This window comes from Tachyglossus aculeatus, chromosome 3 (assembly GCF_015852505.1).
Source record: "Tachyglossus aculeatus isolate mTacAcu1 chromosome 3, mTacAcu1.pri, whole genome shotgun sequence".
Lineage (NCBI taxonomy): Eukaryota > Metazoa > Chordata > Mammalia > Monotremata > Tachyglossidae > Tachyglossus > Tachyglossus aculeatus.
Genome location: NC_052068.1, coordinates 105,189,313 through 105,199,402, shown reverse-complemented (window position 1 = coordinate 105,199,402; position 10,090 = coordinate 105,189,313). Strand labels below are relative to the sequence as shown.

At 42.7% G+C, this 10,090-nt stretch overlaps 1 pseudogene; it reads left to right on the top strand.

The window, feature by feature from the left end:
• The first annotated feature begins 2,252 nt into the window (after positions 1-2,252).
• On the top strand, positions 2,253-3,123 carry LOC119925348 (annotated as a pseudogene).
• Positions 3,124-10,090: the final 6,967 nt, after the last annotated feature.

Sequence of the window (10,090 nt, the reverse complement as noted above, 5' to 3'; positions counted from 1 at the left end):
ACAAGCCTGCAACCTTGGTGTCATCCTCGACTCCTCTCTCTCTTTCGCCCCACACATTCAGTCCATCATCAAAACCTGCCACTTCCACAACATCGTGAAGTTCTGCCCTTTCCTCTCCATCCAAACTGCTACTTTACTGGTTCAATCTCTCCTACTATCCCGACTGGATTACTGCATCAGCCTCTTCTCTGATCTCCCAACCTCCTGTCTCTACCCACTTCAGTCTATACTTCACTCTGCTGCCCGGATCATCTTTGTACAGCAACGCTCTGGGCATGTCACTCCCCTCCTCAAAAATCTCCAGTGGCTGCCTGTCAACTTATGAATCAAGCAAAAACTCCTCACTCTCGGTTTCAAGGCTCTCCATCACCTCGCCCTCTCCTACCTCACCTCCCTTCTCTCCTTCTACAGCCCAGCCCACACCCTCTGCTCCTCTGCTGCTTACCTCACTGTGCCTCATTCTCGCCTGTCCCACCATCGACCACCGGCCCACATCCCCCCACTGGCCTGGAATGCCCTTCTCCTTCACATCCACCAGGCTAGCTCTCTTCCTCCCTTCAAAGCCCTTCTGAGAGCTCACCTCCACCAGGAGGCCTTTCCAGACTAAGCCCCCTTTTCCCTCTCCTCCTCCCCATCCCCATGGCCCTACCTCCTTCCCCTCCCCACAACATTTGTATGTATTATTACAGATTTATTACTCTATTTATTTTACTCGTACCTATTCACTATTCCATTTATTTTGTTAATGATGTGCATATAGCTTCAATTCTATTTGTTCTGACGATTTTGACACCTGTCTACATGTTTTGTTTTGTTGTCTGTCTTCCCTTTCTAGACTGTGAGCCCGTTGTTGGGTAGGGACCATCTGTATATGTTGCCAACTTGTACTTCACAAGCACTTAGTACAGTGCTCTGCACACAGTAAGCTTTCAATAAATATGATTGAATGAATGAATACTAGTATTCGTATTACTAGAAGTAATAATAGCATTACTAGAAGTAGTAATGGCATTAGACTCAGCATAGTCTATTGAATGCCCACTTGATGTAATGCACTGAAGAATTAGTCATTTGGAAAGTGCAGAATAAAGAAGCAACTTGGCTTAGTGGCAAGAGCATGGGCTTGGAAGACAGAGGACATGGTTCTACCACGTCTCTGCTGTGTGACCTTGTGCAAGACACTTAATTTATCTGTGCCTCAGTTACCTCACCTGTAAAATGGGGATTAAGTCTGTGAGCCCCATGTGCGACAACCCGATTACCTTGTATCTACCCTAGTGCTTAGAACAGTGCTTGGTGCATAGTAAGCACTTAAAATATTATTATTATTATTATCATTATTATTATCGTTATTATTATTATCATTATTATTATTAAGTAGCATGTTCCCTGCCAACACAACGTTATGGTATAATTGAGGAAGTCAGATATAAAAATAGCTAGAACTATTGTGATCAAAATATGTAATTGAGTGCACACGTATGCCGGGATGGGTGTAAATCCGTTGAATGAAAAACACAGGCTCAGAAATGCAACAGAATAGCTGAGAATGCACCCTAACCCTATCCCTAGCATTTTTTGGGAAATGAGCTTGCTGACTTGGGAACATAATCAAATGGAGCTCAGCTAGTACAGCTCCATGAAAGTACAGCTGGAATCATGACTCGGGTCATGCAATTAGTAAGTAAACTGTATTTATTGAGCACTTACTGTGTGCAGAGCACTTTACTAAATGTTTGGGAGAGTATAACACCATAATAAACAGATACATTAGATATATTCCCTGCCCACAATTACCTTACAATCTGGAAGACACTGTCAGTGCTCTTTATTCTCCAGCATAAATCCTTCTGGGATGCCCATTAAATAACTGGAACTAGAGAAGAATGGGATTTAGGAATTCAGAATTTTGCTGCCTTTTGGCACATGGCTAGTGAGCCCAGCCATTCATTCTGGACTTTAAGCTTGTTGAGAGCAAGGAATGAGTCTGTTTCTTGTTTCGTTGTACTCTCCCAAGTGCTTAGTACAGTACTCTGCATATATTAAGCACACAATTAATACAACTGAAAGAGTTAATGAATGAATGCTAGGGGAGAGTTATAGATGCCTGGGAGCATTGAACACTATCAACATTGAATTATTGTTTTATTTTACTTTCCTAGACACTTAGTACACTTCCCTGCACACACTGGATCTTTGTTCAATAGACCTTGTCAATCCTACAGAGAGAAGATTAAAAATTGAAGAGAAAAATGGCTGGAAGGAACCAAACCATGGTGACTGAGTTCATCCTTCTGGGATTTACAGATCGACTGGACCTGCAGATTCCGGTGTTTGTGATATTTCTAATAATTTATCTCATCACCCTGACAGGGAACCTTGTGTTGATGGGGCTAATCAGGATCAGGTCTCGACTCCACACCCCCATGTACTTTTTCCTCAGTCACCTCTCTTTGTTGCTATCTGTTATGCCTCTCCTATCTCACCCAAAATACTGGCAAACATCTTCTTGAAGGAAACAGAAACATTTCCTTTACTGGTTGCTTCACCCAGATGTATTTCTCCAGTGCTTTGGCGACTACAGAATGTTTCCTGTTGGCAGCCATGGCCTTTGATCACTTCGTAATCATCTGCAATCCACTGCTCTACACAGTCAGCATGTCTAACAGAGTCAGCAGTGAGCTGGCCATTGCAGTGTATATTTATGGTTTCCTCAATTCACTAATACAGACCACTATGACTTTGCAAGCCTCATTCTGCGACTCCAGTCCCATTAATCACTTCTACCTCGCTGATCCACCTCTATCTCTTTCCTGCTCTGACACTCATGTTAAAAAGAAACAGATCTTCATTATTTCCATATTGAATCTTGTCAGCTCTCTGCTGGTGGTCTTTCTCTCATACTGTTGCATCTTTGTTGTGGTCTTGAAATTCCCTTCAGGAGAGGAAAGGTGCAAGGCTTTTTCTACCTGTGTAACCCTCCTGACAATCATTGCTTTCTATTATGGGACTCTCTTCTCTGTGTATTTTCAACAGCTGTATACAAATCACACCTTGCCCTATGACAAAGCAGCCTCTGTGTTTTATGGTCTCATCGTTCCCATGTTGAACCCTGATCTATAGCCTGTGAAACAGAGTTGTGAAGGAGGCCTTGAAAAAAGTGATAGGAAAGTTTTGGGGTGAATAATGTGGTCAGCAGCAATATTATAAATGAATAAACTCGCATTTTTCAATGTTCCCTAAAATTACTGGTCATTAAAATTATAGCAGTGGAATTTTACATTTTAAAATTAAATGCACTGGGTGGCATTCTTTGCAAAACTTCAGTTTAAGTAAAGTTGCATTGTGGTACTCACTGTGTGTCCAACACCATACTGTTTTGTGTACAACTGTTTTTTACTGACACTGCATTGCACTGGTTTCTGTCAGACACACGTTTTCAGAAGAATGTTACCAAATTTTCCTGTCACATTCTAGTTAAAATGCAGAGTGAAAACATGTGTCAGAGAAGAACATGCAGACTGGGTCATTTTCTATGTGAATGCATCTAGTGTGGTTTCATTTTCTAATCATGACAGATTAAACTCTGTGCCAGTGATGAAACTCTTTGGTTGTATGTGAACCTTCCTAGGTGAGGGTTATGGCTCTCCAGATTTACTGGATCTTAAACAACCCCATACCCAACCTATATTCCAAGACTATTCAATCAATCAGTCACTTGTATTTACTGTCCTAAGTTATTTACTGTATTTACTGGTATTGGAGTCGCAGAATGAGGCTTGCAAAGTCACAGTGGTCTGTATCAGTGAATTGAGGAAACAATAAATATACACTGCAATGACCAGCTCACTGCAGACTCTGTTAGACACGATGACTATGTACAGCAGTGCATTGCAGATGATTACAAAGCGATCAAAGGCCACGGCCACCAACAGGAAGAGTACAATATAAGAGTGTAACAGAGTTGGTAGACACGTTGGTAAACCGAGAAGCAGCATGGCATAGAGGTCAGAGCATAGGCCTGGGACTCAGAAGGTCATGGGTTCTAATCCCAACTCTTCCACTTTTCTGCTGTATGACCTTCGGCAAGTCACTTCATTTCTCTGTGCCTAAGTTACCTCATCTATAAAATGAGGGTTGAGACTGTGAGCCCCACATGGGACGGGGAATGTGACCAACTAGATTTGCTTGTTTCCACCCCAGTGCCTACTAGATGCATGGCACATAGCAAGTGCTTACCAAATACCACTATTATAATTATTACATACCCTGACCACAGAGAGCTTGCATCTATGCCCAACTATGTATAAAAGGTCTATTTTTCTGACTCTACCTGATGCAGCAAGGACATGAACACATTAGGAGCTCCCTAAGTTGGTTTGGATCAAATTGCTTATGTTGAAGCTTGGAATTTTTACCACAAATCTTGCCAACGTAATTACTTTCTACCTGAATATGTTATGTCAATTAAGCAAACCATAAGATATATTGATTTTTGATCGACATCTTTTCCCCTTCCCTCTTCTTTTATCTCTTCCTAACCTTGCACCCATTCCCTGAATGGACTTCTTCCCATTATGATAAAAAATGTTCATTTCTTAACAACAACAACAACAACAGCAACAACAACAACAACAACAACAATAATAATAATAATAATAATAATAATAGTTAAGCACTTACTATGTGCCAAGCAATATTCTAAGCGCTGGGGTAGATAGAAGCTAAAAAGTTTGTCCCACATGGGGCTCACCTCTTAATCCCTATGTTACAGATGAGGTAACTGAAGCACAGAGAAGTTAAGTGACTTGCCCAAAGTCACACAGCTGACAAGTGGCAGAGCTGGGATTAGAACCCACAACTTCTGACTCCCAAGCCCATGTTCTTTCCACTAAGCCACACTGTTTAAGTGGTCAGGGAGCAGTAGCTGGTTAGAATTAGACTGTGTAACTATGTCTGATATGACTATATTATACCTACCCCAATCCTTGGTTCATGTAATAAATACCATCATTATCATTGTTATTATTATGATTACCTCATTAGACGAGAGAATATTTCTAAGACCCTGGCACCGAAGAACACCTTGCAGAGTTAACTTCAGATTAACATTTTAATTTCCATTTTACCTTTCTTAACTGATTAATGATTTCCTTTCTACTTTCCATAATTGGTTGATTATTATTATTAATCACAATAGCAACAATGATAATGATATTTATTACATGAACCAAGCAGTGGGGTAGATATAAAATAATCATATCAGAGATAGTTCCTGTCCCACAGGGAAGTCACTGCCTAAAGAGGAGGGAGACTAGGTATCATAACCCCCTTTAACTGATGGAGAAACTCAGAAACAGAGAAATTAAGTGATTTATCCAAAGTGATAAAGCTGTCAAGTGGCAGAATTGATATTTAAACCTGATTTTTCTAACTCCCAGTCCCATGCTTTCTCCAATGCCTCTTCTACTGAGCCACCCTGCCTCCTAATAGAAACTGGAGCTGGAGATGGGATCCCTTTTGATGAATGAACAGATTTTTGATTACTTCTGTTCTTCTACATTTGTTTATGTGGTAGTAGTAGCAGCAATATTTATTTTAATCAATCATATTTATTGAATACTAACTGTTTATAGAGCACTGTGATAAGTGCTTGGGAGAGTACAACAAAACATTATAACAGACTCACTCCCTGTCCATAATGAATTTAACAGTCTGAAGGGGTTGACAAGCGTTAATATAAATAAATGAATTAAGAGCATGTACATAAGTGCTGTGGGGCTGGGAGGGGGGATGAATTAAAGGGAGCAGGTCAGGGTGATGCAGAAGGAAGTGGAAGAAAAGGAAAGGAAGGCCTAGTTGGAGAATGATTCTTGGAGGAGATGTGCCTTCAATAAGGCTTTGAAGTTGGGGAGAGTAATTGTCTGTAATATATGAAGAGGGAGGGTGTTCCAGACCAGAGGTAGGATGTGGATGAGAGGTTGGCAGTGAGATACACGAAACAGGTACAGTGAGTAGGTCAGCATTAGAGGAGAGAAGTGTGTGGACTGTGTTGTAGGAGAAGAGAGAGATGACGTATGTAGGGGCAAAGTGATTGAGTGCTTTAAAGCCAATTTATTAAGCACTTACCATGTCACAGACCATTCTCCTAAGCACTGGAAGATAATACACAGGTTATTTTAAATATGAATAATGCATACTAAATCAGAAAATGAATCAGTATACAATAAGCGTTCAATGTGCACAGTCCTAATACTAAGCATGGTTTAATTTAATCATGTTAGTGGATCTACTTGTAATGGCATATCAATCTGTACTATTTACTGAGCACCTATTGTGTGCAGAGCACTGTACTAAGCACTTGGAAAGGTAAAACACAACAAAGTTCGTAGTCACATTTCCAGCCCACAAAGAGCTTACCGTTTAGAAAATGCATATGATTCATTGTGAGCTCAGTTGCAAATATTTCTCTACCAGATCTTTCCTGAGATCATTCTATTGCCCCATCTAATGGTCAAAGAGAGTACAACATTATTTGCTGATTGGCTTTGAAGGTTTCCTTAGAACTAATAATAATAGCAATCGTGCTATTTGCTAAGTGCTTACTCTTTGCCAAACAGTGTACTAAGCACTAGAGTATACAAGATCACCAGAATGGACACCTTCCCTGTCCTAGATGGAGCTCACAATCTAAGGGGGAGGGAGAACAGGTATCAGATACCCATTTTACAGTCAGGGAAACTGAAAACTCAGAAAAGTTATGTGACTTTCCCAAAGTCACACTGAAGGCAAGTGGAGGTGCCAGTATTAGAACCCAGGTTTCAAGATTCCAAGACCTGTTTTGTCTTAACTAGCTGTAAAAGCTAAGAGTAGACTAATGATTCAAATATTTCAGGTAAAAAAACATGATTTGATGAAAAACGTGTCATTTTGGGTCTGCATGATCCAGATTTCCTGTCTAATGACATTGATGAAAATCACACGACGTTTCAAGTGTAGGGGCAGCTTGAAAGTCTCATAAGTAGTCACTCATCTGCCACTTGCATTCTCTGGCATTTTTGAAACAATTCTTTCCAATTTATGACAGAGAGTACATCAGAAGAAGATGGTAAAAATACATAAAACACCATAGTTTATTACTACTGTTGTTACCAGATTCAGGGAAATAGAAATCAAGGATAGGCCTTAGTTATCCTAAACATACCCACACCAAACCCCATACTGTTTTTGTTCTCATAATCTAGAGTGAACCAAGAAGTTACTAATAACTGGAACTACAAGCATTAAGTTCTATCGAATAAATGTTTCCAGTTCAAATGAAATCTGTTCACTTAAAACAATATTTCAAACATTAGATTGGAAACGCTTAGAGTAAATTATTAATTCATTCATTCAATCGTATTTACTGAGTGCTTACTGTGTGCAGAGCACTGTACTAAGCGCTTGGGAAGTACAAGTTGGCAACAAATTAACATAATGATACCTAAGAGAAAAGGGAAGTGTTTACTCGTGATGAATGTGTGTTTGTCTTTATGGGATTTTCTCATTTGTTTGAACGTGAACTTGCATCATTTTAACTTACAGAGTAGATTGAATCCTCCAGGTGCCTCAGCCCCAAGAGATAAAACCAAACACAACTATGTTCCCTGCAAAGTCAACATCGATGTGCACAGAAGTAACTGAATACACTGAATAGATTGTCTCCCCAAGCAGTGTACATTAGAGACGCCTGATTTTACTAGAAATAACAAGGGATAGCTCACCATTTGACAATGCTATAAATACCCAGGAGTCCAGTGCCAAAACAAGAAAACAGTGGTTTTCTTCCTCTGGGGCAGAGCAAACTGTTGTTTTTTTCTGAAATAAAGGAACTTGGCATATTAGATGTCAATCAGTCAATCAACCAGTCAATCATATTTATTGAGTGCTTACTGTGTGCAGAGCACTGTACTAAGGGCTTGGGAAGTACAAGTTGGCAACATATAGAGACAGCCCCTACCCAACAGTGGGCTCACAGTCTAGAAGGGGGAGACAGAGAACAAAACCAAACATACTAACAAAATAAAATAAATAGAATAGATATGTACAAGTAAAATAAATAAATAAATAAATAAATAGAGTAATAAATATGTACAAACATATATATACATATATAGAGGTGCTGTGAGGAAGGGAAGGCGGTAAGATGGGGGGATGGGGATGGGGACGAGGGGGAGAGGAAGGAGGGCTCTAAGTTTTGGAAGGCCTCCTGGAGGAGGTGAGCTCTCAGTAGGGCCTTGAAGGGAGGAAGAGAGCTAGTTTGGCGGATGGGCAGAGGGAGGGCATTCCAGGTCAGGGGGATGGCGTGGGCAGGGGGTCGACAGCGGGACAGGCGAGAACGAGGCACGGTGAGGAGATTAGCGGCAGAGGAGTGGAGGGTGCGGGCTGGGCTGTAGAAGGAGAGGAGGGAGGTGAGGTAGGAGGGGGCGAGGTGATGGAGAGCCTTGAAGCCGAGGGTGAGGAGTTTCTGCCTGATGCGCAGATTGATTGGTAGCCACTGGAGATTTTTGAGGAGGGGAGTAACATGCCCAGAGCGTTTCTGGACAAAGACCATCCGGGCAGCAGCATGAAGTATGGATTGAAGTGGGGAGAGACACGAGGATGGGAGATCGGAGAGAAGGCTGATGCAGTAGTCCAGACGGGATAGGATGAGAGCTCGAATGAGCAGGGTAGCGGTTTGGATGGAGAGGAAAGGGTGGATCTTGGCAATGTTGCGGAGCTGAGACCGGCAGTTTTCGGTGATGGCTTGGAAGTGAGGGGTAAATGAGAGAGCGGAGTCGAAGATGACACCAAGTTTGTGGACTTGTGAGATGGGAAGGATGGTAGTGCCATCAACAGTGATGGGAAAGTCAGGGAGAAGGCAGGGTTTTGGAGGGAAGACAAGGAGTTCAGTCTTGGACATGTTAAGTTTTCGGTGGTGGGCAGACATCCAGATGGAGATGTCCTGAAGGCAGAAGGAGATGCGAGCCTAGAGGGAGGGAGAGAGAGCAGGGGGCAGAGATGTAGATTTGGGTGTCATCAGCATAGAGATGATAGTTGAAGCCGTGGGAGCGAATGAGGTCACCAAGGGAGAGAGTGTAGATCAAGAACAAAAGGGGACCAAGAACTGAACCTTGGGGAACCCCCACAGTAAGGGGATGGGAGGGGGAGGAGGAGCCTGCAAAAAAGACTGAGAATGAACGACCGGAGAGATAAGAGGAGAACCAGGAGAGGACGGAGTCTCTGAAGCCAAGGTTGGATAGCGTGTTGAGGAGAAGGGGGTGGTCCACAGTGTCGAAGGCAGCTGAGAGGTCGAGGAGAATTAGGATAGAGTATGAGCCGTTGGATTTGGCAAGCAGGAGGTCATTGGTGACCTTTGAGAGGGCAGTTTCCGTGGAATGTAGCAGATGGAAGCGAGACTGGAGGGGATCGAGGAGAGAGTTGGTGTTGAGGAATTCGAGGCAGCGCGTGTAGACAACTCGTTCAAGGAGTTTGGAAAGGAATGGTAGGAGGGAGATGGGGCGATAACCAGAAGGTGAGGTGGGGTCAAGAGAGGGTTTTTTTTAGGATGGGAGAGACATGGGCATGTTTGAAGGCAGAGGGGAAGGAACCAGTGGAGAGTGAGCGGTTTAAGATGGAAGTTAAGGAGGGGAGAAGGGATGGAGCGAGAGATTTCATGAGATGAGGAGGAATGGGGTCAGAAGCACAGGTGGCCGGCGAAGCACTTGAGAGGAGTGAGGGGAGCTCCTCTGAGGATACTGCTGAGAAGAATGGGAGAGTAGCAGAGAATGCTGAGAGCCGGGGGGTTGGAGAAGAGGCGAGAGTGGCTTTGGGGAGGTCGGACCTGATGGATTTAATTTTATTAATGAAGTAGGAGGCCAGATCGTTGGGGGTGAGGGAAGGAGGAGGGGGAGGAACCGGGGGCCTGAGAAGGGAGTTGAATGTACGGAAGAGCTGACGGGGATGATGGGCATGGGTGTCAATAAGGGAGGAGAAATAGTTTTGTCTGGCAGAGGAGAGGGCTGAAGTTAAGGCAGGAAAGAATAAACTTGAAGTGAACGAGTTTGGCATG